The sequence below is a fragment of the Mus caroli genome, chromosome 8 (genome assembly GCF_900094665.2).
Source record: "Mus caroli chromosome 8, CAROLI_EIJ_v1.1, whole genome shotgun sequence".
Taxonomy (NCBI): Eukaryota; Metazoa; Chordata; class Mammalia; order Rodentia; family Muridae; genus Mus; species Mus caroli.
The window spans coordinates 113,887,326-113,914,583 of record NC_034577.1 but is presented as its reverse complement, the minus strand read 5'-3'; the positions used below and the strand labels follow the sequence as shown (position 1 = coordinate 113,914,583).

At 52.8% G+C, this 27,258-nt stretch overlaps 2 long non-coding RNA genes across 2 annotated transcripts; one reads left to right on the top strand and one right to left on the bottom strand.

The window, feature by feature from the left end:
- On the top strand, positions 1-22,902 carry LOC115031764. The gene is made up of 3 exons (XR_003837425.1): positions 1-349; positions 17,338-17,486; positions 22,771-22,902. It is a non-coding gene; the product is annotated as an uncharacterized LOC115031764 (long non-coding RNA).
- On the bottom strand, positions 22,599-27,258 carry LOC110300715. Its single transcript, XR_002378603.2, has 5 exons — positions 27,076-27,258; positions 26,468-26,622; positions 25,861-26,317; positions 24,638-24,749; positions 22,599-22,687 (listed from the first exon to the last, which is right to left on the bottom strand). It is a non-coding gene; the product is annotated as an uncharacterized LOC110300715 (long non-coding RNA).

Sequence of the window (27,258 nt, the reverse complement as noted above, 5' to 3'; positions counted from 1 at the left end):
TGTGTGAGAGTGTGTGTGTGTGGTGTGTGTTTAAAATACAGAAAAAAAAGAAGCATGGCTTTCCTCAGCTGCAGAGGCGGGCCGGGTTCTGTCGGTGCCAAGTCCCTCAGAGCGGGCACTGTAGGGACACGGGAGGCACAAGAAGGCTGCAGAGGTGAGGGATGGGTGTGGAGAAAGATGGACGCTTGCCATCTCGAGCGCCAGCGGCTGCACGAGGCCAGACCCCACGAACAAAACCCACGGCAGATCTCTGGCAACCCATGTTAGGAGGCAGAAGACAGTTGGCAGCGCTGCGGCACAGAGGACAGCCTGGGAGCGGGCGGATGTAGCCAAGGCCAGCATGGAACAGGTAAGGATGGGGTGGGGCTCGCTAAAGTATAGGCAGCTGGTATCTGTGTTTGGGGTACCTGTGGGGGCCGAGTCAGATATGGGTGCGGGTACTGTGTTAAGAATGCTTTCCGAGGGCCAGTTCTGAGGGAGTCTGTCTGCCTAGTGTCCAGAGCATCTCTAGGTAACCTCTGGGCCCCTTAATATGTCTTGGTGCCCGCTGCTTGCTTATGTGTGCTTCGCTGGTATTCTAAAGATGTGGGGTGGGTTGGCCTGGGTGGACCATCTGGAATTGTGAATACAGCAGCCGCGTCCCATGGTGGTCCCGTGGCTGCATCATCTCCGCCGATGTCCGTCCTCCCAGGGATGGCCCTCTCTGCACTGATCACACCAGGTCCCCTGACCATGAAGGGACAGATCTGCTTCCTTTTTGCAGGTGGGTTAGGGTGAGCTGGGGCTAGGCTGGAGGGTCCTGGAGCATCCAGCCCCGCAGTCTCTCAGATTTCTCAGAGCCCCCCATCCTTACCCACAGCCAGGCTTGGCACCTCGGTGCCTGTGTGCAGATCAATGGGACTGGAGCCAAATGCTGTCAAAGGGATCCGGGTGCCAGTGCCAAGGAGCCAGCTGCTGAGGGCACGGGTGGGGTGGGCTCTGGAGGGGAGGAGCGTGTGGCTGGGTATTTCCTAACAGCTCCAAGGACAAAGCTCACTCCCTTTCTAGTGGTCATAGGCTAGTCAAAGAGGGTGGGGCTGAGGGATGGGGACATTCCATCTGGTATGGCATGGGTGGTCCCAGGTGGTCAGTGTGGGGCAGGCAAAGCTATGGGTACTATCCTCGTGCCCAGGTACCCTTCCTTAAGCGAGGTCCCAGCCGAACATAGAAATCCAATTTCTTCCTTTTCCCTCCCATCATTCCTTTCCTTTCTTCTCTATCTCCGACAAAGGCTGGCAAGGGGCTCCGGGATCAATGCCTCAGGCTGGTGGGATAGCAAGAGGGTCAGTGCGGTTATATTGTCACTGGGGCCACTCGGTTCCAGTGTAATGCTCTAGGAAGTCACTTTAATCTCAGAAAGGTGTCTTTCGAGGTCTAGGCACTCAGGTAAGCAAAAACATTAGCTTTGGTGCTAGCTCCATGGTGCCCAGCTTCCTCCATGGTCAGGTTGGGCGAGGCTTTCTGACTGCGGAGAGTGTGGTCAGGAGAGCCAAACAGAGCAGGGGAGCCTCCCCAGAAGCAATGGGGAGGGGCCTGGAGGTAAAGACATAAAGGAGCATGGTCCAGAAACTGAGAGGCACAGGGACTGGAACAGGCAGTTGGGAAGGAGGGAGAGAGAGAATTTCCAGGGAGGGCTCAGAGCCCAGCAAAGGCTAAGCTGTAGATATTCCATGGGCAGCCCAGCTGGAAAGGGCTACCAGGCATGCATACTGCTTAACCAACCAGAGACCTCTTCTTACAGCCCAGGGAAGCACCGCCACAGTGGGCTACAGCCTTTAGACAGACTCTGGCTAAAGCCTTGTGAGGAGCAAGCTTCCTTTAAATATCCTGGAGTGGGCTAGTCCCCTGGGATGAATAGATGAGTACCCACAGGGCATTTGGAAAAGTTAAGGCGAGAAGGCACAGACCTGCCATGGTCACGGTACACACGCGGCCAGAGGGTTCATTGTCAGCTGGAAGCAAAGTGACAAACCTGTGTTCTCACTGGAAGGACTCAAAGGCTTCCTGACTCCAAACCGCAGGCTTACCATGACCCATGCTGAGCCTAGAATTCTCAGAAGTAAACGTTGGGGCATTGGTGCTAACCCAGTCTGATCTAGCTCTGGGCCCAGTTGATGATAGTGCTCTGGGTAGAACCTCTGGCTCTGGGGACCAGGTGGATATAGTAGAATGGGCGGGAGTCATAGGAGCTAGAACTGGCTGTGTAGACTTTATTCACTGAGTCCAGGTTCACTCAGTTGGGCAAGTTGTCATTGGTCTTATATCCCCTGGCAAGGGAACATGCTGGCCTGGTTTAGAATCCCTGGTCTGAGTACCCAGGGATCTTCAGGTGGTTCTAGCTGTCCACTGAGGCCCTGGGGCCCTTACCCTACAGCCTTAGTCCACAACACAAACATGCTTTTTAGAAGAGAGATCCTGGATACCCACTGGGCCTTCCCCTAGCTCCAGGCTGGTGTAGGTAGCATGCCTGTCTGCCTTGCCATCTCTGCCTATGGAGAGTATTAGCTTGTCTCCAGTATGAAAGTTCCTGGGGACTCTCTCACCCAGAGTTGCTGTGGCCTGACCTGGAGGATAGGTACAGGGGGTTGAGTTCCCCATGCAGAGCAAGTCTGTTGTTGATGCTATTAGAGATAAAAAGACAGCCAGTCTGGGGGGCCCTCTGGGTGCTGAAAAGCTGTGAAGCCACCTTCCCTTTTGTCCTGGGCTCCACAGTGCTGGAGAATCAGGGAGGCAGGCAGAGAGTTGGCATCCACCTGCCTCCCAGCTCCTTCCTCCCACTCTGCCTCCCAAATTTCACAGTGCCTGCTTTCTGCGCTGGCCCAGCTCCCTGGAGACTCCACCAGATGTTCCTGGGCCTCACGTTTGCTCCCTAATGAAATATTCATGCAGTTGGTCTGCCTCTTGACATGAAAACCTCCTGCAGCTTCCCCACCACCAGGAGCACCCCCTCCCCCCTGCAGCTCGCTCTCCCAATGTTGACTGTGAGCAGGCACCTACTAGGAGGGCCCCACGGGCTCTAAACTGAATCTATCTCTTGTCCTGAGCAGGGTCAGGGTCTCTTGTGAATTCATCTTTCACCCTACCCTGGGGACTACTCTGACCACACACCTCCCCCTCCCAGGGCCCAGGATCAGCACCTGAGCATATCATCATGGATATGCTGGAGAGGCCATTCTGCATGGGACAAGCTACCCAATGGGGGACGTAGGCCCCAGAAGCATCCCACTCTGTCCTGCGAGTCCAGGGAGGATGGGCTGTGTATGTCTTCCATTGTCCTATACTAATAAGTGCCTGTGGCCCACCCACCCTCTGACCAGCCTGACTCCTGACATCCATCCACTAGCTCCTCTGAGATACAGATACAGGCTCTGTAAATGGAGGCTCCCTCCACCTTGCCAACATGGAGCAGAAGACCTGCTGTGCCTTCTATGTGTCACGCTCCCCCCCTCAGCCCTCAAAGGTCCTCAGGGAAGCATAGCTACTTCATTCAAAGGAGAGTTGTTCCACCTGGTCTGGAAATATGGTGGACAGAAAGCAGAAGAGACCACTACTAGCCATGCTTTCAGGAGGCCACAGACTGGGGCTAGTTACTTCCTAGGGACCACAGGCCAACTATTGGCATAGGTGAGCAAGGCACACATACCAGCCTTATCCTGGGGCAGGTTCCTGTGGTCAGTCTGTGACTCTTCTGTCAATGATCAGAGCAGATGGAGCTGTCCCTTGTCCCTCTACCCTTATGCTAAGCTGCTCTGTCAGGCCCTAGACCTGGCGCCCTCCTAAATCCTCACCTTCAGGATTTGACCGTCACACAGGAACTCTCTGCCTGGTGGAACTCTGGGTCGTCACTCTCGTGGTAAATAGGATACCTAGTCTACTCTATGCCCTGGATGTTGTGTTTTACAAAAAAAATAAAGGAAGCTAAGGAAGCCAGGGATATGTTTGGTAAAGGCGTGGTATGGTGTGGGGGGAAAGGGGTCCCTCTGCAGGCTCATGCGGAGGCATCCCTTCCCCCTGAGGGACCAGCCACACGGTGGTATAGTATAGAATAGAGTTTATTAAGGACATGGGGAGGGAAGTTGAGGGGGTGGTAGAGACAGAGAAAGGCCACGTGGGGGAGAGAGAGAGAGAGAGAGAGAGAGAGAGAGAGAGAGAGAGAGAGAGAGAGNGAGGAGGAGGAGGAGGAGGAGGAGGAGGAGGAGGAGTAAAGACTGGCTATGAGCACGTGGTGAGAAAGGGGCAAGGGGAATGGGGGAAGAGAAGGGACAGAGGGGAAGAGAGTAAGAGAGAGAAGAGGGGACAAGCAGCCCCTTTTATAGTGAGTCGGGCACACCTGGCTGTTGCCAGGTAACTGTGGGGCGGAGCCTAGAAGAAATGCTATACTGGTTACATCCAAAGAGCTCTGAGTCTGGCCTGCCTGGACTTCACACAGCCCACTCACACCTCCCCTTGGCCTGAGTCTCCATATCCCTGGCCTTGCCCCTGGTACCTATGACATCTGAATGTCACCCACTTAACCCAACCTCACTAATGACCCAAGACAGCTCACCAGTTACAGAGTCTATGGGGACCGTCCTTTTCACTGTTCCTGCCCGAGGGTCGCTGTTGTTCTGCCTCCGGGGAAGCCCCTCAAGTGGGTTGGCAGCTCCAGGAACCCCTTACCAAACATCATGCTTAGATTCTCACACAAAGTCAAGGCTCCGCCAGCTCTTGCTCCTTGAGGAGGAGACAGTGTGCCCACACGTCATTCAGCATAGGGGGCGGGTGGCTTGCTGAGTGTCTACGCAGAGCCATGGAGGCACTTCCGTGGCCTCTGACTTCAGTATCACTGCTTCTCTCTGGTTGTGTCTTTTGATAGGATTCTCCAATCATGGTTTTGAGTGGGAAGAGATGGGTGGGACTGAGAGAGAAGCCCTGGGGAAGAATGACATGCTGTGATCATGGCCCACGATCAATTGATAGCTGTGGGTCAAGTTTTCCTGTGTGTGTAATGATAACCCCAGTCATAAACTCAGGGGAGAGTTGGCTTGGCATCTGCCCCAGTCTCACCCTTCATAATGGCGGCTGGTGGTGCTCAGGGTCATTCTGCCACTGCCACTGACTGTAGGGTTTAGACAACCCCATTCTTTCAGCTCTTTCCTGGGATCACTCTCATGGAGGGCTAGGAGATGCTCAAGGATACAGGAGTCACTGGTCTGGCTACTTTCACAAAGGATGGGCCCAAGGGGCAGCCCGTGTCTCAGTAAAGAGGACCCGAAGTCCTTGAGAGCAAGAATTCCTGGCTTTTAGAGTGTGGCTCCTGGCCTCGTGGTCCTTCTCCGGGTAAGTTGTGAGGCTATCCGGCTGTTCTGTGGGCTGGTACAATGAAATACTACTCTGAGACCCTCAGGACACTGCTGCACTTGGGGACCTGGAATATGGGCAAAGACAGGCAAAGGTTCAAGAAGGGTAAGGTTGACTGAGAAGGAGGGAGGTCTTGGGGCAGTGGCTGGGAAAGGGTTCAGACACTGTCCCCTGGAGAGGGTCTTCACACCTGGGTCAGAGGAGAAGGAAAGGGCGTGAGTAGGCCTTCTACAAAGACTCCATAGCATCTAGTGGGGTTGCCAAGGTTCCCTGGTCAACCGAAAGGCAAAACCAGGCCTAGATCTTTTACCAGAGGATAACAAATGTCATTAGTCACCACTGTGGGGCTGTGAGACTCTGGAGTTTCTGTTCTTGACTGACAGCCACAATAGACTGAATGAAAACTCATATTCTCTTCCCACCTGCCTGGGGACGACGACATCCTTTGCTTGGACCAGGCTCAGGGGGCTAATCCCATGGGAGTAACCCGGCAAGCTCACTGAGACACCAGGGACATCTGCTTCCATATGGCCTTGTCTTTGCCAGTTGTCTGACTTGGTTGACTGTCTCTGACCACAGAGCGAGGAGCCATGCTGCCGGATTCTAGTTCAACGCCTCCACAGCTAAAAAAGGAAACAGCTCAAAGAGGTCCCAATGCTTTCCTGAGGCCACAAAGCTGCCTGGAGCCAGAGCCAGGATTGAAGAGCTTAGGGCCCTTTACCTGGAGCACTGGACTCCTTTTGGGGACCAGCCATCAGGAGCTGGAATGTCAACCTACTGTCCCTTGGATCTCCCCACAGGGACTCCCAGGCCTTGGAAGTTCATGGACAAGAATCCAGGACTAACGCCCTTCCCCCACACAGGCAATGGGTTTGAAAGAATGGGTTAGAGTCAGGGAGGGTCTGGACCACATCTTCCCTCCCTTCCCTGGCCCCCGCTGACTCTCCCCATGCTGCCAGCGAGGTAATAAGCTATGCGTGTCGTGTAGAAATGAAACATGTTCTGCAGAACAAATGGTGTTAATTTGCAGCAAGCTCCACAGCCCAGCATTACAGAGCGCCTGGAGGGCGGCTGCAGCAGCTGCGCCAGAATTAACAGCCTCGCGCAGCGAATTAGCGGGGCCATGCATCACCATCAGAGGGACAAAGCGCCCCGAACCCCAAGACTCCCACAGCTCTGTGCTCCAGGGAGGAAGCTGGCTCCTTGTGGTGAGAGGAGAAGCTGTGTGTCTCTTCCCTTTTGGAGGTCCTAGCCCAGAAGTGTCAATGGCTCCACCTAGGCTCCATGTAGCTGGCCTTCCAAAATGCAGGGGTCACTGCATGGCCAGCTGTTGTCCAAATACATCTGGGGCCAGTCGGAGTGGGAGCCTGAGCTCTCCGTGCCCACTGTAGCAGCCTCACAAGACACCTCCTGTTTTCTTGCCGATGGATTGTGCTCCAGGCCTCTCTCTCACCCCTCCCCACAAGGGGCCTAATTAATCTGCCTGTCTATTTACTTCTACTTATTGCTCGCCTATCGGGCTGCTTGGAGCTGCTGGTCTGTATTGATCGTTCTGAGATGCACCATCTCCCTGGCGATTCGTCTTCCTCTGCGGCCCCCGCCATCCATCCCGCTGGCTGACGAGTGTCTGCCCTGGGTGTTAGGAGAAAGCTGCAAATTGCACGTTACATCTTAATGGGCAATTCCAGTAACTTCATCGCATCTGATGAATATTTAACATCACCCATCCATCCCCCTGTCTCTACCCAACCGGGGGAGGGGGTGTCTGGGGCTTCCACTTGCTGTCTTCTGCCTTGTACCTTCTGAATTTGGAAGTCTTGGCTGCTCTCTCTGGACAGGTGGGAAGGCAGGTGGGGGAGGGGGGCACATTCATTTGTCTGTGCTACACAGAGCTCAGGCACTGTCTTGTTTTTTCCAGCCCTGGTCTTGCTTTGGCTATAGGTCCCCACTTCTCTTCTCTGTGAGCAGGAGGGTCATGCTGGAATGCATGTCTTCTCTTGGAAACCCAAGGTATGGCTCTGTTTTTGAGACCCATGCTGGACACTGAGGGCTTCCTATGAAAACTTCTAGAGTTTACCCATAACCAATGGGTAAAGGAGCCAACAGGAGCGTGGATTCAAAATCATAGAACTTCAGGCAAGTGTCTAGAAAGTATCTTGTCTAATGTTTGAGTAGTGTAAGAGGGAAGTTGAGGGCAGCAGAGGGGAGATTATTTGCTCGGTCACAGCTCTGGGTCTGAAGCTGTGACTTGTGACTGTCCACTAACCATTCTTGCCTCCTCTGAGCCTGATCCCACCAGGAGAGTTGAGGGGATGCCTGGATTCCTGTTCAACCAAGATCAGGAATAGCTTGTAGGTTCTGGGTGGTCTCTGAGGCCACAGCCTGCTGCCTCTTGGAGAGGCTACCTGTATCAGACGACACTACAGCTGAGTCTGATTCACTGCCCCCAGCTGCCTCTGGCCCTCTGTGCACATTCTGACAGAGGTAAGGGTTTCTGTAACTGCAAAGACATCCTTAGTTATCCTGGTAAGTAAGAACACACTGTTTCAAGTCCCTCGGGCTGTGGATTTAGCACACCACTGACTCTGCTGCCAGGCAGAAAGCAGCAGCCTCCACCTTTGGGACGAACATTGCTTTGTTTCTCATCCCTAAATCGGAAGGCATGGTGCTGAGTGATGAGAAGAAACCAGATGTGGAGAGAGCTTTTAACTTGGAAGGCCGGTGCCGGGGAGACCTGGGACAAGCTCAATCTCCGCCTTTAGCAATACCAATTTCTTTATCTGTAGACAGAAGACTTACACTTACTGTTTATTTGGCGTGCGTGCGTGAGGATTCAATGAAAGTATAATTTGAACTTCTGGTAGGAAGTTGGCATTGCAAAGGTGATGATGGTGATGATGATGTTAGCCATGATGGTGACAGAGATGCTTGTGATAAGGACTGTAAGTAACTGGTGCTGATGGTGGTGGTGATGGTGATGACAGTGGTGGTGCTGATGGCGGTGGCATCGTAGTGGTTGTGGTGCTTGACAGTCACAGTGGCCATTATGACTGTGGCATTGCTTGCAGTATAAGTGGATTTGGATCACCAAATCCCTCCAGGACCTCCCACACTGCTTGGCCTAGAGTTCAGCAAGGAGCTTCCTCTTTTGTAGCTTCACAACTTTCATGTGTCCAGCTGATCAGAGGCAGTCTCACCGGTCCTTCCTGCAGATTCCTGACTGGCAGATCTTTAAGTACGTTGAGGTAAGGGCCCAGGACCGTGGTCGCTGTTCAGATTATAGGACAGGTGTTCTGCAGAAATGTACAGATAAAGGGGAAGGGACTACGTAGACTCTTGGAGCAGTAAACATCTAGGCTCCACGTTCATTGAATGGCTATTGTGAATCCTCACAAGAAAAACAATCAGGACACTTTGGGAACAGATCATGCCTGGATTCAGGCAGTCAGTATTGCCAACACCAGCAGCCAGGTCACTAAGATAGAATCAGAGGAAATGGCGGGCCAAGGCATGCTTCCATGATCCTAAAACCAAGGCAAGAAGGGGCGGTGAGCCTGTATATGGCATAGATATAGGTTGGGAGACTGTGGCTGGTAGTCAAGGAGGGCAGACTTCATCAAGGAATGAAGAGTTCCAGGTCTGGGACCCATCTTCAGCTTCCAGAGGGGTCCTGAGCCCAGCTCCCCTACCGTCCCTATGCATCGCTGGCACCAGACAACTTCTATTTTATGTTTCTTCCTGGTACTCAAACTCCCATTTTTCTGAGAAACTCCACTTCAGATGAATATTTACCTATTGTGGCAACACGACACATCTGGACGATAGATGCTGTGACTGAGATACATTGAAGTATGTGTCCCATATGCTCAGCCATCCTCTGCCTTGCATGGGGCTCCTCTGTGACCTCCGGGGCTCTACCAGAAGGGGCTTGAGAGACACCTCACACTTCTCTCTACAGTTGGGCACTGCTGACAGTTCTCTACATGGCATCCTTCCCTGCGGTACTGGCTGTGGGCATCAGCAATGCGGAAGGCCTGTGTGTGTGTGGGGGGGGGGTGGTTCTTGTTTGTCAGGGCAGGGATAAAGGTGCTTAACTGATGAATAATTGGAGAGTGGATGGCTAGGCATGGTCTCTCCCCTCCCCAAAGAGCTCAGTGCAGAGCAGTCCCTGGCCTCCTAACCCACCTCCAGACCGGGGGGTGGCTGGCGGTCGGTCACCGCTTGGCTACATCTGCTGTGCACGCGAGAGCACTTCCAGATGTCCCAGAAGGACCCGCTCGAATGTCAATTCCATCTTCTCACAATCATTTTCCGCATCCTCTTAGCGCCGCAAGAACACAGCCTGCTCGTTTGAATGCATAATTAGCCCAAGCATTCTACCTCGCTAATTTCAAGGCAGGGGACGCCAGTGGAGGGGGCTTAGGAATTTGCATATTAATTTAGCCGAGGGAGAGAAAAATTGTTTACCACTTTCTTCTCGCAGTTGCTCACAGAGGACTTAACTCTTTCTACTCTCCATCTGGAGACTCCAGCAGGGAGTGAGTGGGGGTGCAGCTAACCCTCCCTAAAGACCCTACCTACTTAAACCAGATCACCTAAGCTCTGTGGGACCACTCCAGAGTGCCCCCCCAACACTACTGAGTTCATCTAGCTACCCCTGGCTTTGCAAGGCCATGTGTCTACCTACTTCAATATTTGACTGTATGGGGACCCACAGATGGCCCCAAGTACCCCTTCCTTAGCTGGTCTTCACATGAAACCATTAGAAGTCAGGCATCTGGGTTCCTTTGGCTACTCCACTGACTTTATCTGTTTGCTGATTCAGCCCACAATTGTTTACTGTGCCCATGCCTAGGGACAGTATAGTGTTGGGTGAAGGAGAAGTGGCAGGCTACCGTGCCTTCTCCACAGGCCAACCACTGGCTGCAGGGGCCAATAATGAGAAGGGTGTTACAATAGAAATAGCAGGGCGTTACTGCTCCCTGCATCCTCTGAAGTGAGCATTCACTGGGGAGTTGGTACCTGGAGTGGGTAGCATCCTCCTTGGCTCTGGCAGAGTGAGGATGCTTCTCCACCAATGGAGCTCCTGTGAGGAAAGAGGCAATAGGCACATTGGAGACACAGGGGGATGGGCCACTTGTCCCCACCATATTTAGGGGCTGGTGATGTGTCAGACCAGGACTGAATAGTGGACTCAAGTGTGTGTCCTAAGCATATCCAGACCTCCCTTACCCTGTATGCTGCTGGGTCCAGTGATTGCTGGTCACTCTGGTTCTCACTGGGAGGACTGTGTTTCCACCGTGCACAAATGATGGTACATACTGTGCTTGGTGACTTCAGAGAGGACCAAGCTGTGGCTGTTCTGAGTACTGGACGAGGGTTTCATATGTTTCTGTTTCTTTAGAACAGGAAAGCTTTGCTGGAGGCAGGTTAAGGTCCATCAGGAAGGGTCAGGCAGAGGGCTGCCTAGGGTTCTGAGCTTCCAGGGGAGACAGAAGGCCAAGGTCTAGGAACAGAAATCAAGACTCTTGGAATCCAGAGTTCTAGGGAGCCATAGCTGAAGTCTTTTGGTCATATGGAGTAGATGAACAGCAAGATGTCCCCTTATTAAGGTCCTCTCTACAACAAGGGCCTCACAAAAGTTCCCACAGAGCCACATGGACCCCATGCAAGTCCCACAGAGCCACGTGGACCCCAGGGAAGTTTCACAAAGCCACATGGACTTCATGCAAGTTCCACAGAGACACGTATACCCCATACAAGTCCCACAGAGCCACTTATACCTCATGAAAGTCTCACAAAACCACATATACTCCATGCAAGTCCCACAGAGCCACATATATCCCCATGCAGAGTCACGTGGACCCCAGGGAAGTTCCACAGAGCCACATGGATTTCATGCAAGTTCCCCCAGAGCCCACATGGCCTTGGCATTGAAGGTCACAAGCCAGGAGTCAAGTTTTCATTGCAATATCAGCTGTCCAGTTGTCCAGCTGTCCAGCTGACCCAGAGGCAAGCTGCTCACCATCACTGGCCTTCATGGGATTCTTCTTAGTGCCTTCGGTCCATCTATGTGCACTGGGGGGCCCATGGTGAACACCAGAGGACCCTGTCCTACGCCTGACACTTGGCACATGCCCAGTGAGACCAATGCCCAGAAGAATTGATACACATGGTCAGCTTGATGGGTCTGAGGGCTGCAAGTACCCTATCATTTGGCTGCAGAGCCAGGGTCTTAGTGAGCAGAGTGGAGACCGAGCCACTCAAGGGACATGACCGAGGTCCACAAAGCAGGGTGATAGGGAAACCCCGGAGCAGGCCTGCAGTAGCTTTCCAGAAACCTATTTGGGATAGGACAGAATAAAGGTGGAATGAGACAGAGAACAGGGAAATAGCTGGCCATGACAGAGGGGCTCTGAGCAAAGGGGCTTCTGGGGCCATGCACACGAACAGGTCCGTGCAGGAGGAAGGAACGGTGTTGAAGATACTCTTGGTCCCCGTACAAGGAGTCAGAGCCCTGATTCAGCTGGCCTCACAGACTTAGAGGGCTGGAGGCAAGACTGAACCTCTTGTGGTTTGGCCAAGCCCAGCTGTGTGCCCTTGACACCAGAAGAAAAGGCACACAGGGAGCTCACGTAAAGCCACATAGCTACCAGAACACTCTCCCAGGGTGTGTGGAGGGGGTAGTCTTACAGGATGAAGATCTGATAGTGCTGAAAGACCCGAGGGACACACCTCAGAGCCCAGAGAGCACAGGGGTAAACTCCTACCTCCTGGGGAGGGAGGTGGTCCAGAGAGTAAGTGGGGGAGCAGTTTCATCTGGGGATCACAATCACTATTCTGTTAGGTAAAGGCAAGGAATACACTGCGCCCCCAGTCCTGTGGCCAGGATCTCATCTCTTCTCCCATGACTCCCTGGGGCCTCCTGTATAGGAAGAGGCGAGGCCAATGAACTAAAGTCTGAGGCCTTCTTTGTCAATGAAAGAGCAGAGGCCCAATGTGGCAGGTGTACAGTCAATGCAGGCCCAGAGTCCAGACTCCCTCCACGGGCCCCTCCGCCAAAGTTCTCAACCACCTAGGGTCTCAGAGCTCCTCACACCTAGCCAAGCCCAGCTGAGAGAAAGTTGCTTCCAGCTGTCTTCTCCGGCTTCCTTCCGTCCGTGGTCTCCTCCCCCAGAGGTTCCCGATTCTCCGGCTCTCCGTTTTTGACTCTGAACCTCATACCCTAGGGTTTCTAGGGCCCTTCCTTCTCCCACTGTAGCAGATGCTCATCAGGGACTCCTGAGACGGATGGCTAACGGATGGGAAGCTGATCGTTGGGCAGGAGACACCGCTGTGTCTAGGAGAGAACCTCGTTGTGCATTTGAACTCTGAGGGCCAGGGCCAGGCTGCCCTTATTGTATAGGGGGGCAGGCACTGCCCCGTGGCAGGGCAGGAGCCTTGGGGAAGCTGGAACTGGCTTCTCAGGCCCCCTGCTGCTTCTGCTCATCCAAGTGAGGCAGGCTGGCTTCCTTTGTGTGGCTGCGTGGGCGTTGTGGGCTGGGACTGGAGGTAATTTGTCTGCCTCCTGCAGCTGCCTGTCACCTCACATCTGTGAGGCAGCTTCATTTCACTGTCATTAAAAATCCCAGGTCTGACAGGTAGCAAAAATCCAACGTGAAAACAACAACCTGGGGACCAGCCTTGGCTCCGGTGGGAATCCTGCCCCGCCCCCATCCCCCGACCAATCTACTCCTTCAGGGAGGCCAGGTGGGAGTGGCCTTCTGCTCTGTCCTGGTGTGGGCTGGCTGAGTTGAACAGGTGCTCCCTGCTACCCAATACAGAAGAATCAGAGTAAGGGACAGGGAGGGGGGTGGCTGGGGGAAGCTGTGGGAAGGCAGAGACCCACCTCAGACACCTGCTGCCTGGGCTGTGCCACACAGAAATCTCGATGGGCCAAGTATTGCCCATCCCTAGATGAGGTGAGGAGACCCCTCACACCTAGGCACACATCCAGGCGTTATGCCCGTGGTCAGGCTGGCAGACCCTCAGGGATCCTTTCTTTACCTACTTGACAGCTCTTTTTTTTTTTTTTTTTTCTGGGTAAGGGCAAGAACCCCTTTGAGAAGGTAATGACAGGGTCAAGAGAAATCCCAGTCTCTCTCTCTCTCTCTCTCTCTCTCTCTCTCTCTCTCTCTCTCTCTCTCTCTCTCTCTCCCTCTCTCCTTACCCCCCCCACCGGGGTCTCTAAGACCTTCAGTATAGGGTCTGGACTCCAGGAGCTGGGCAGGACTCCAGCCCCACCTCTCAGAACCTCTCTAGGAAGTGCACCGTCTGCTTCTCCTGAAAGAAGCAGTTCTAATGCACAGTGAGTGGATGGGACACACGCATGCACGCAGCCTTGGTGCATGGAATGCACTGGGCCTTAAAGAGGAGAGCAGCTCTGCTGTGGGGCTGTTACCCACAGGCTCTGCTGTGGGGCTGTTACCCACAGGCTCTGCTATGGGGCCATTACCCACAGCTCTGCTGTGGGCTGTTGGGAGGCACATGGACCCTGGGAGGATGGTAGTTGCTGTAGCCCTCCTCTCACAGGAGGAAGATACCAGGCCCCACCTTGCCTATCCACCACGAGTCAGGCTCAGAGATAGCCTGCACAGTGGCACTGAACCTGTAGGCGTGTATGCACCTATCCCCACCAGAACCTATGGTCTCTTTGAGACTTCATCAATTAAGGTTGTGAACTGGATCTGGATTGGGCTGAGCCTGCAGTCTTCCTTCCCCCCACCCCCCGCCAGGCCCAGTGCATAGACAGTGTTTTCATCCAGAGATTTCAGTAGACTCTAAGTGTTGAGGATTCCTCTTGCTGGTGGATGAGGAGACCCTCCCAAGGCCTGGAGCCCCTTCCTGGAGCAGAGGAGTCCAGCACACAGAGGGTTAAACGCTGATGATGGCTTTGTCTCTGCATCAGTGTACATAATGTGCTGTGCATTTGCATACTGCAGTGTGCGCTCAATTAAAATGAACTTTTAATTTCTTCTAAGTAAATTACTTCTTGCCGGTACGTGATGTGCACAAATGTCAGAATAATGGGAGAGCCTTAATGAGCTGGGGAGTGGATCTTGTGGGGGCTGCCTGAAACAACCCCTGAAACACACTCATCTTCATGCCACACCAGCATGGGGCACACCCTATCCCTCGGGCAGGCCACACACCAACCTGTGACTGCTGGTTGTATCCATTCCACAGACACTGTGCAACCCTAGCTGGGCCGTGGGTGCCCTCTCACACTGTCTCTCACTCAGCAGTGATCTTCTCCTTGTGTGCCTCGAATACTTGCTCACTTACATAGAGAGGGTTTCCCTGAGGGACGTGTAGATTCACCCAGCCTCAGTTTCCCCGTCTGCTCCTCATCTTGGCTGTACGTGAGAATGTAAGTTTAAAGTGTTTCAAACAGCAGTCACTGAGATCAACAGGGAGGCAGTGGCAAGCATGGCTCCCTCCACCCCCATGGTCCAGCAGCCTGAACCCAGACTGTAGCACCCCACGAGAGCAGGTAACACATTGCAGCTGGACAGAGGAGGAATGGAAAATCAGCAAGTGCAGGGATGAAGGTTGTCACCCCAAAGCCTCACCTCACACATTTCAAGTCTAAGAAACTGTAGTAACACCAGTCATCAGCACGGCAGGCACGGATGGGGCAGGGGGAAGCCTAGCAGAGCTCCCAGGCCCCAGCACCTGCCACAGCTCATTAGCCTCGCCTGGCACTTGTTTCAGTACCTTGGAGAGGTCCAGAAACAGGCTGTGGCCCTCCACCTCAGTCGGGTTAACCATACCCTGCCCTGTATCCACAGAGGCAGCAGACCATTCTGGTGCCACGAGCCTAGATCAGCCTGGTTTCAGCGCCACAGGTCTCGTGACCCAGACACAATCACTTGGAACCTCTTAGCACCTTGTCTGTGCTTGGGCCTGAGGATGCTGCAGGCCACATTTAAATTCCCTGCTCTAGGGGTCTACAGGATGGCTCAGAGGGTAAAAGATACTTGCCACTAAGTGTGACGATCTGAGTTTGATCCCTGGGACCCACATCGTAGAAGACAACTGATTCAGACACAGTTATCTTCCCAGTTCCACATGTACTTGGTAGCATGTGCACGCCCATATGCACATACATGCACATGCACACAGACACATATACACAGCCACACACACACATACACATGCATACTCATGCACACACATATACATGCACACACACAGAGACACATATACACACACACATACACACACACCCTCACATGCATGCATGCACATGCACACACACACACATACACACACGCACACATACACACACATGCACGCATGCTCACATGCATACACGCACACACACGTACATGCACACCCACTCACACATGTACACTAAGAATAAATGAGACACATAACCTCCATCCCTCCATTCCAAGTTGTGTTGAAGCTACTCCTAAATGTCTCTGCGACCCTAAGACCATGTGTGGAGCACAAATAGGTCTCCCTGGGTCTGAACCACTGTCTGGTACAGCAGAGGCGACAGTGCCTGCCACCACTCCCCTTAGCTGTTTGACTGCTATGATTCAGACTTCTGACAGCCTTGACTTGGCCTCTCCTGTCTCCCCAACCCCCTTGGTGGGGCCAGACTTGTCAACAGATCTTTCTGTGCCAGCAGCAACTGTGCCAGAAGGAGGTCTACAGACTGCGGCCTCTGTGGAAGAAGGTGGCGCCAGCCGCACAAACCTTGCTGATAAGGTATCGCTGCACAGTGCGGCTGCGTGCATCCTGCTCTGCAGGGGGAGGTCAGGGAGGGTTTCCTGGAAGACAGAGGCAGCGTGTTGATTGTGGAGGCTGCCTCAGGAGGAGTGGCCCTGAGGGGACACGGGGTGAGGAGTCTGCCTGCCTGAGCAGGAGGAGCCTGTTTATTTTGAGGTCACATCTGGGGAGCTGCAAGGTGCATTTAGCATGGAGAAGGGGGTCAGGAAAGCAACAGTGAGAGACACAGACCCCATAGCCCACATGGCTGGAGAGACAAACATGCGGCTGTGCTCCTCATAGGTATGGCTGCTGAAGGATGCAGAAGAGGAAGACATAGGAAACCACTTTCATAGTGGACAGGTAGAGTGAGGGAAGGGCTTTAGGGGAAGACACACCAAGCACAACTGGCAGGGACTGTGCTGGAGCCCAGGCACTGTGCAGATGCTGAAGTCTGAAAGCTGAGTCTGGGAGTGCAGAGAGACAGCTGAGCTGACATTGTTCCAGACAAGGAAGGGGACCCTGGTGGAGGCCCGTGTAGGGCAGAAACCTTCAGAGATACTGCCTATGACCAGCCCAGGTTGACAGATGGGGAACCCAGCCACGATCCTCCCTGGGAAGGTATAATAATTAAAAACCGGCAGGTCACATGGTCACTGAAACAGAAGAAAGGAGCCAGTCCCAGCCCGGCAGGGTTGCCTGTGTGTGATCTCAATGAAGCAGTGACTAGTGTGTCTGTATCTCTGCCTGCTCAGGGACCCTGCAGGCTCACGGGAGGTCCCTGGGAGTGGGAAGAGAAGACAGTGCTCTAAACACACATCTCAGCTGGGTACCTACCCTTCAGGACCTCTGACCAGCCAAGCTATGCATTCTGGTCCTCCCTCCAAGGACCTACCAGTCCTCCCACCCCACTTTGTTACTAGGTCCTGCCTGTTCCCCGGCCGCCAGCCCCAGCCCCTGGATGTTTTCTCCTTTTCCTTTCTGATCATATACAGCTGGGGGGCTGAGCCAAGGACAGGCCAGCACACAGTGGGGAGCAAGCCCAGCACACAGTGGGGAATACATTGGTGAGGCTCCAGCCACAGCTTTATGTACATTCAAGGCATAGATAACTGTGAGACTCCAGGCCTTGTGGTGCCCAAGGACCTCCCAGCTCCACTGGTTGTGCTATCTCCATTGAGTCTCTTCTCCCTTCCGTAGGGGAGGAAGCATCTTTCTCAACCCCAGTGACTGAATCTGACAGGACAATCCTCTCTCCGGTCCCTTCCTTCCTATTTTTCATATCCATTTTTCCCCTGAAGAGGCTTGACAACTGCCACTCCCCTGGAATTTGGGATCTGCATACTCAGGTGTGTACACGTGTGTGTGTGTGTGTGCTCATGTATGCATGTGGGCATGTCAGGTATGTGGGCACGCCTGTGTGCACATAGGAGGTAGCGACAGCCCAGCTCTCCCCCCACATTGGTGAAATTTACATTGAACCACAAATTAATTTCATAATTTTTTTCTCTCTAATTATGCCAACATCTGTTGCAAGGCAAGCTGTGTGTGCGCATTTTAATGTGTGCTCCCCCCCCCCCCCGCCGCTCGCCTGCTCACAGCGTTGCTGTCTGTCTCTGACTGAACTTTTCAATAATTATCACCAAGAGAAGATCTAGACTTTCATTTCTCTTGCTGCTCTGGAGGAGGGGGGAGATGATGGGGGAGGGAAAGAGACCGAGGGGCAGATGGTAAGGGAGACCAGGAATGGGCAAAGGGAGCCACGGCCCATGGGTACACTGGAGGGACTCCTTTGTGCCTGAAGGCTGTGAGGAGAGGAGAGGGGCAAGGGTGAGGGAGAGAAAGCAGCTGGAAGCCTGAGTCACAGAGACATGGTTGCTCCCTCAAGGCCTGAGCATGGAGGTGTGCAGAGTCACGGCATAGCTTTTGACCTCCTGTGAGCACAGCCCTCTTGCAGCATGGGTGAGGAATAGTGGCTTTGTGTCGTGTGTCTTGGGAACTCTGGTGTCTCATCTTGTAGGGTCCTGCATGGGTTTCTGAGACAGACTCTGGTCCTGACAGGAGGCCAGACCTGACCAGCACCTGTATGTGGTACCCACACCTAAGAGACTGGTGCTGAGGGAATGTATTGCCATCCTTCCCTGCCTTCCCACCAGCACCCCGCTGCTGGCCCAGGGAAGAGGGTGACCCCAGAATCATCAGTGACAAGGAAATCTCGAGAGAGAATCCTCTGCCCTACCCTTGGACTGGGTGTAAGCATTCACAGGCCTGAACGTGGGAGGGTGCGTGTGAGCATGTTGTACGTGTAAGCCTGAGGACCGTGCACACATATATGAGATCCGTGTTCAGGCATACGCGTGTAAGCACAAGTCATCTGTGTGTCTATGCACATGGATGTGCCTATGCGAACCTGCTTGTACTAACTTCTGCTCAGCCTTGCCCGGCAGATGGACCCTAGGGAGATGGTATACATCGGGGCACTTGCTTGCCGTCAAGCTTGAAATCTGGCTCTCTATCCTGTGTGCATCTTGTGACGCTGGGCAGGCACTGATCCTTTCCCATGAGCTCTGATGTCCTCGGGTGTTTGACAAGAGTCAAGCATGCGACAGCCACAGAGAAGTCACTTGCACATAGCAAGCAACCGTTCCCTGCCACAAGGGAAAAAGTATGCTCTTGGCTCTGCTCCTTCCTTGAAGATGGAAGCTCGAACTCCAGAAGTCGGTCTGCATGCCCCGAGCCTTGCACTTCCTCTCTTGTCATCCCTGGAACAGTCCCCATTTGTCCCGCTTGCTGCTCGGGTCCTCTTTTCTGCAGCCCATCTACCCGACAGTGGCCACCGTGGAACTTAGCATAATGCCTAACTTAAAGCCACCTGTCACTCCCCACTGATATTCAGTTCACACCCACCGTCCTGTGATAGCACTCTGGGCACGATCCCTCATCCCTAGTGTTTGTGAGGTGCTCCTGGCTCCAGCCTCCGGAGACCCCCAGCCCTTCCACACGTCCTCCTTCCCAGCCCTCCTCCTCATGACTCACGAGCTTGCTCGATGCCTTCTAGGGGGGCTTGCGGGATTGCTCCAGGTGGGCCGAGGCTGTCCAAGCTCATGCCACACAGGCTTCCCAGAAGACATCACTAGCCTGTTTCTCTGACCTTCCCTCTCCCGCCCTCCCTTTTATTCCAGGCTCATAGCTTTTCCAGGGCAGAGTGTTTTTTTTTTTTTTTTCTCATCCCTAGATCCTAAAACACTGTTTATGTTTAAGGGCATTCTGTTAAATACTGAACAAATTCCAAAGCAGACATGCAAGTCATCTGTGTGTCTATGCACATGGATGCTCCTTTGTGGACCTGCACATACTAACTTCTGCTCAGCCTTGCCCGGCAAATGCACCCATTTCTGGGATTGTGGCATCCGAAGACCCTCATATTCATATTCTAGTTGCCCATTGTGCCCAACAGAAAGTAAGCGGGGGTTGGGAAGAGTGGCCGTCTCTAAACCCAAAACCACATCTCTAAATACTGCTGACACCACCAAGGTGCCCGTGGAGGTCTGTGAGAGCCTGGGCACCTCCCTCAAACGAGGTGCTAGCTTTAGGCACCCGTGGACTATTGACGGGCTCATTCCCCCTGCAAGAGACCCCCAATTGCACCCAACCGCCTAGCATCAGAACGGGCCTGGGGCATGGCATGGAAAAGGCTCCAGCAGGCCCAGGGTATTGGAGGAATCCTGTCCCAGACAGAAGGACAAAAAGTTATGGAAGGATATGGTGAGACTGCTTCTGGCCAAGATCAGAATAACAGACGTCAGAATCTCATGCCTGCCAAAGACACCTGCTTAGCTGCACTTCTGCACACGTTGGTTTGGATGTAGAATGGCTCCTGAAAGTTGGATCCTTGAGAGGTGCCAGGACCCTGAGGGTTCTGACTTACTCAGAACCTAGATCCATAGTACAATATGTGCTATGCTGGCGCTACTGGGAAGTGTGACCTAGTGGGAGTGGGAGCTCACTGGGTACATGCTCTTAGGGGCTAGCTTGCCCTAGGCTCTGTCTGGAGAAGGTTCTCAGGCCCCTGCTGAGTGCTGTGGAGGCCAGGACGGCACATTGGTCTTAGGGGATTCAGGAAGCAGAGGTTAGCGTTCAAGGGTACTGAGGTGTATGCAATTAGCAGAGTATAGAGAGAAGGAAGCTATACAAACAAGAGGCCAGAGCAGTACACAGGAGTGCCCTGGAACCACAATGTGACTCACAATGTGGCTCGAGTAGAGATGCACAGGCCCTGTGAGAACTGTCACCAGAAGGCATGTGTTCAGCTCTGACAGGCAGAGTGCAAATGCTGGCTGAAGAGCCTGGAAAGGCAAGTCTTGAGAACAGCATGGTGGCGGTCCTAGCACAAGGTGTGCCATGTAACAACCCCTCTTTGTGAACAGCTTTTCCAGGTAAGGCTTCATGGCTGAAACAAACATCACCCTATTCATAGCAAAGATCTCAGAGGACAGACCCAGAGGTGACCCAGGTGTGGGAATTGGAAGGGAAAGATTTGGAAGAAGAGCAGGGGAGCAGAAGTTTGGACCACAGGAAAGAAAGGAAAGGGAAGATGAAGAAGGATCCTTTTAAAGAATACAGATTTAAGCACAAATGTAAAGACTTAGTATGGCTGTAGACGTTTCAGCCTTGAAACTCTGGGTTTGGTCCCCAGCACTACATAAACCAGGCCTGATGGTAGCGCACACCTACACAATCTCAGGATGTGGCTCCACGGATATCATCAGTTTAAGGTCATCCTCAACTACAGATCGAGATTGAGGAGGCCATCCTGGGATATGGGGGACCCTGTCTTAAAGACAGAACAACAAAGGTCCTACCACTTGTGGTAGAATACGAAGCCACGTCACATGTATGTGATTGGGATGTGCAAGGAGAAGACAGAGATTCAGAGCAGATGAAAATTTTTACTCTACAACATCAATGGAGGTCGCGTGGCATTGAAAACTAAGAAGCAGGTATATCATAGGCAAACTACTGAAGCCAAGGCTAAAGAGACTACCCCAGAAGCAGGTAGAGACAGACACACAGACACACAGGGGCACCTGGTAAGGAATATTGGTGACTTCCAGTCAGAAGCAATGCAAGACAGAAGGCAGGAGGAGAGTGTCTTTGAAATGTCAAAACAAACATATAAACAAAGAAAATTGAAACACCCTTCAAGAATTAAGCTGAAACAAAGCATTTCTTGGTAAACCAAGTCTGAGACACTCCATCACAGCACACACACGTGTGTGTGTGGGTGTGGGTGGGTGGGTGGGTAGGAATGGTGGAGAAGTCCTTCAAGAGAGAAGATGGTCTGGAGAGCCTCAGGCCTACTGAGAGAGGAAGCCATGGGAAGTTGGAATGTGGTAACACAAAGCCCTCTTTCAGTTCCAACCTTCTTTAGATGCCAATGAGATAGACATAATAGTGTCCGGTGGGAAGTATGGCAGCTGCAGAAGAGGCATGTGCGCTTTCAACGGGAGACAGGAGGGTAGAGGCACTACAAGAGCATTTCCTTTTAGAGCATGAGATCCTATCTAGAGATGTGGTGTGAGTCCAGAATCGAGATATCATTATCCTTAGAGCAGCTGCCAAAAATAAAAGAAGCTAAGAGGTATGAACCAAATGTTAAAGAATGATCAAATCACTCAAGTCGGCAAGGAGGAAAATATGAAACAAAATTCAATTTTGTGTATAAAACCAACAGCGTGATAGTTTAAGCTTATCCGTGTTAACAGTTAAATTAAATATAAATGGGTTAATATCTGAGTTAAAAGGCAGAAGTCGAAGGGCCAGCGTGCCTGGTTCAATCTTCCTACCATATTAGAAGTCCTGGGTTGGTTGAATTCCCAGTACCTCGAGAAAGGAAAGGAAACAAAAGGAAGGCCAGTCAGATGCCTCAGTGAGAAACGGTGCTTGCCGCCAAACCTGACAACCTAAGTGTGATTCCCCAAACTCACATGGTGGAAGGAGAGACGTGGCCCCTGAAAGCTGTCCTCTGACCTCCACACACATGCTATGAATTTGAGCATACGTGCGTGTGAATACACACACACACACACACACACACACACACACCACTTTTCAAAAATTGTGAGGAAATGAGGGATGGTTTCACTAGGGTAGACAGAGTAGCCTGCAGACGAGAAACCCTAATAGAGTTGAAGAGGAACACACCAGCTATGAACTCGGAGGGAGAAACTCATAGTCACCGTTGGAGGTCCCAACATCCCCGTCAAATATAGAACCAGAAAAACCAGGAGGTTGGGGAGAGCAGGGAGAAGACAGGAGCTTCAACCACCATGACCTCGTTGATAGTGATAGGACCCTTCATCCAGCAGCGACAGGATACACAAGATGTCCCCCAAAGGCAAACAGAAGAAAGGTGCAGTGATATTTTGACTTTATCTCAATACATTTGATGCTGAAGGAGGTTGGGTAATTTTGTCACCGTCAGAGATTGAGATCGCTTTTGAGGTTTCCACCGCTAACAGAGCTCCATCCACCAAAGCTCCCCAGTCTCCTAACAAAACACAAAATAAAACGAAACTGTGAAAATCTGAATGTACAGCTAATAAGTCCCTCCTCTTTCCCATGTTGCTTTAGGTTCCAGGAACCCGGAACAGGACCCTGGACTCGACAGAGTACAGTAATCTATGGCGTAGACAATCTGCTGTTTCTACAACTGATATTTTGTCTTGTGACATTTCTCAAGCTTGCATTGGAAGCAGGTGTGTACACATTATAAATAAAGTTTCTAGAGGAACCAGTCTTTGTGTACAGGGGACCTTGACATCTACTGGCCTGAGTTTGGCATTCTGAAGACCACACACACTAACCTGGAACGGCCCTAGCCGTGGCTTCTTCTCTAGCCACCTCCTGAGTCTGCACCTGAGAAAGCCCCACCCTTACTGAACCTGGCTCAGGTAACCCCATCCTTTATGGCTGCAGCTATAACTATGGCCAGCCTTCCTACGCCCCAGCCCTGTAGGATGGAGGCTCAGGACCTTACTGGAGCTGCTACTGCCAAGCACAGACTTAAGAGTGATGGGATCCACTGGACACTGAGCACACTCAGTTCTGTCCACTTGCCCAGGGATCCTGAATCCAGCACCACCGTTGCTTTTAGCCCCTACAGGATGCTGGAACATAGATGGGGAGGGGTCTATCATCGGCTTCTTCCAAGGCTAATCCACGCTGTCCCCTGCGTGTGTGTGTGGGATCTTGGACTCTGCTCACGTGTCATCTGCCTGGACCCTGCAGACCATAAACATGCCCGCTAGCTGGGTGGCTACATGACCACACACAACACTCCTCAGCAGATGCATGTGGAAAGCTAAGTTGTGGCCCGAGTCTGCTCACCTTGGAGGGGTAAACTGGCTGCCTGCCCTGCAGAGAAGGATACAGACACCAGCAGGCTAAGACCCACCATCCCTAGGTTGGTGATGCCTCTCCTGGACTCAGTGATGACAGTGTGCATCTCAGGGCTGTCACAGAGGAAAAGGGGGAGGCTAGGCTTGCAGCCCCATCCCCAGCTCTGGAAGAAGCAGGAGGCCCGGACCACCCCTCCTCTGATGTTTGCTGTTTTGTTGTTGTTGTTAATCCTTCACCAGGTGGAACCAGCACTGTGGGGCTTAATTAAGCTCAGCCAGCTGTTGCTGAACACGGGAATGCAGAGCGGGCAGAGGCAGAGTCAGCCTGGAGCTGAGGAGTGGGGAGGGCTGGGGCCACTGCATCCCTGGGCTGGAGTGAATGTGGTCTGAGAATGAGGGGCAGAAAGCTGGGGCTGCCAGGGGGACTCTGGGCAGGTCCAGGGATCTTTCCCCTCTCCTCCCCTCTCCTCCCCTCTCCTCCCCTCCCCTCCCTTTCCCTCCCCTCTCCTCCCCTCTCCTATGCATTGAAAGATCTCAGCTCCCCCAAGAACTGAGACCCACCCACCCTCATAAAGGACAAAGGGAAACTTCAGGGAGCCCAGGGGAGATCTTCAGGATGCCACTGCTCAACCTTGGGGCTGGAATTCTGGAATGAGTATAGGAGACTGAGGTAGAGAGAGATGGATGGGAGGGAGAGAGGGGAGGGAGAGAAAGAAAGGAGAAAGGGGTAATGGGTATGTAAAGAGAGGGGTATGTGGTTTGGGGGGGGTGTGGGAGAGTGTATATACATGTGTGTTGGAGGGGAAGTATGTATGTGGAGGAGATGTGTGCATAGGCACACATACAGTGATATAGAACATGGGAACATGTATACACAGGGCAGTGTGTATGGGAACATAGATACACAGGTCTGTGTGTATGGGAATATGCATACACAGGGCTGTGTGTGTGGGAGCATGTATACACAGGTCTGTGTGCATGGGAACAGGGGGGTCAGGGTGGGGGAACAGAGATTCTCCGTTCACACTTGTAGTGGTTAGAGGGGTTCTGTTTCCCCTCACACTTCCCACAAGACATTAATAGAATAACAAGCTGCTTACTTGGGAGCGCAAAGTGTGGTGCCCAGTGAAGAGCTGGTGTGCTGCCACGGCTCCTCTCTGCCCTTGCAGCCGGTCCTTGCAAGGGGTTGAACACACACCAGCTAGCAAATGTCTGTTTAGGGGAGTCAGGTGTGGAGAGTGAGGGAGCTGGGAACTGGCATGCGCAAGTAAAGAAATGGGGCACATGCATACCTTAGACACTTACTCCCTCCAACTATCAGGACCCCAAAGATATAAAGAACTTCTAGACCCAACTGAAGATATTCAAGTGTCCAGAAGAGGTGCCCAACCTTCGGAGGGACACTGCCACAGATCAAGGATGACAATGTCAGAACCGTATAGCCAGGACCAGGGGGGGGGCTAAGAGTGATGGGCACACGTGTTCGCAGGCCACAGGGGCTAAACTGTGTCCCTCCATTCTAGAAAGCGGTTGGCTAGAGGAGAAACAGCCACACATGTCATTTGCGTTCTGCTTCTCTTCTCTGCCTATCCATGTCATCTGCACTCCGCTAGAATTCCCTGCCAACCATGACCTCTAGGGGTGAAGTGAGTTCACATCTGTGGCTGGGTAGGAAGTAGAGGGATAAACATATCCTTCTGGGGTTATCCTCCAGTCTCATCGGTCCTTAACAAAAGTGCACCCTATGGGGATAGGGACAGGCATTGCCCTGAGGAATGAGAGAGCCAGCAGGCAGGGGAAGGTTTCAGATGTTGTGTGTTTGGTTATATGGAACGTCCTACAGTGTCTGGCTGGGGGCCAGGCACGTGCCTGGAGCATGGCTAGTTCGTAGCGTCTCAGCTGTGCACAGCAGTCACCTGGCTCCGAGGCTGCTCACTATGTGTTTCTGTCACTACCCGGAACCTAAGGGCTTTGGGACCAGACGAAGAGCAGGTATCTTCAGAGCCCGCACAGATGCCTTTGTTCTGGCTAAGAACAGAAGTCAGCCCTGGTCCCCAGCCCCCTCCCCCACCCTGAAAACCATGTGAACCCCACTGCTCCCCACCTGCCTATGGGAAGAGAATGAAAGGCAGGTGAGGAGCCAGCCCCACTGCCCTCCTGGCTCTCACGGCCTGACTTCACCTGCTCTGAGCCTCACCTGAAACCACACCTGAAAAAGAGTTGGCTCAGGCCCTGTCCACAAATGTCCCTCCCCTACCCCACATTATTTGTTCCCTACCCTATCCCCAGGGATAAACAGGATCCTTAGATGATTGACACATACCTCACCCAATCAGCAGGTCCATTTTGACTCCTGCCAAGGAAGTAAACTTGGGACTGAAATATTTTAGGAATATGCTTCATGAAGTTGGGGTCTTCAGCTCCCTGGAGTGATCCACTAGTAGATGGTTCTGACCTGAGAACTTTATACTGATCACATGGGAATAGGGTGGTCTCCAGACACCTTTCCATATTTGCTCTCTGTTGTATCTTGGGATTTTTTTTTAAATGGGTCTGTATTGCTGGGCTTGAACCTAGGGGTCTGGTGCATATAGACAAGCTATCCAGCACTGAGATATGTACAGTCCAAATTTGCTCTGGGTGAGCTCATCTCCTTTAAAAAGATCCCCCAATCATGGTATTTTTGCAGGATGGCCCTGCAAAGGATAATATCTTCGGTGAGGTCGGAGGAGAGACAGCAAGCACAGTCACTCGGAGTTTTGATGTGAAGTTGACACAGGCTGAGAAAGAAGAACCAAGAGGCCACGTTGCCTGGAGTAAACCTAACTCCTATCTGCCAGTCCCAAGGGGGGATTTCAAATTCCCCAGCTCCTGCCCAGCTCCTGCCCAGCTCCTGCCCAGCTCCTGCCCAGCTCCTGCCCAGCTCCTACCCAGCTCCTGCCCAGCTCCTGTGGGGCTGAAGTTCACTTAGAGCTGCAGGCCACAAGTCCAGGCCATCCCAAGCAGGCCTCATGACAATGTGTATGCTTCTGAGAAATCCTCTTTTGGGGAGAGCAGGACTTAGCCTGCATAGACTGGGGATCCCCTGATAGGCAGGAAACAGCAGCCAGTCACTTGTAGGTTAGGTCCCAGGAGTGTCCAGTCCCCATGCTGGCCCTGCCCAAGTTCCAGGAAGGGACTTTCACCCAGAAATAGCCAAAGACTATGACAACCTTCCCAACACACTTGTTTATGATTTGACTTAATTATTTTTCTATTTCTCTCTATTTCTGAATCTCTCCCTTTGGGTTTCTTGCGCTGGATCCCCTCTCCTTTTTGGGCGGGTTGCCTGGCCACCATGGCTGCAGCTGCATCGTAAGGAACCCTCAGAGGTGGTGGGATTCTGCAGCTGGGGGAGTCTGGAGCCTGGAGCCTGGCGGTGCTCCACCAGCCTAGCCACACATGTAGTTGTTCCACCCACTCAGCCCCCACCTTGTTCCAACCGGAGTCTGACGCCTCCCCAACCACATCTGACCATGTCACTCCTCCAAGACCTCACCCAGATCTCTACCACCATCTGACCCTCTGACAAAAGGGGATGGGCTGGCATTGTCCATCTAGCCTAGGCTACATTTCCCAGTCTTCTTCCCCCGGGTTTGCAGCCGGGACCATGTGGGAAAGTCCCATGGAGCTGGAAGGAGATGTTCTTCTATAGGCCCTGCTTCTATAGGCCTCTATAGGC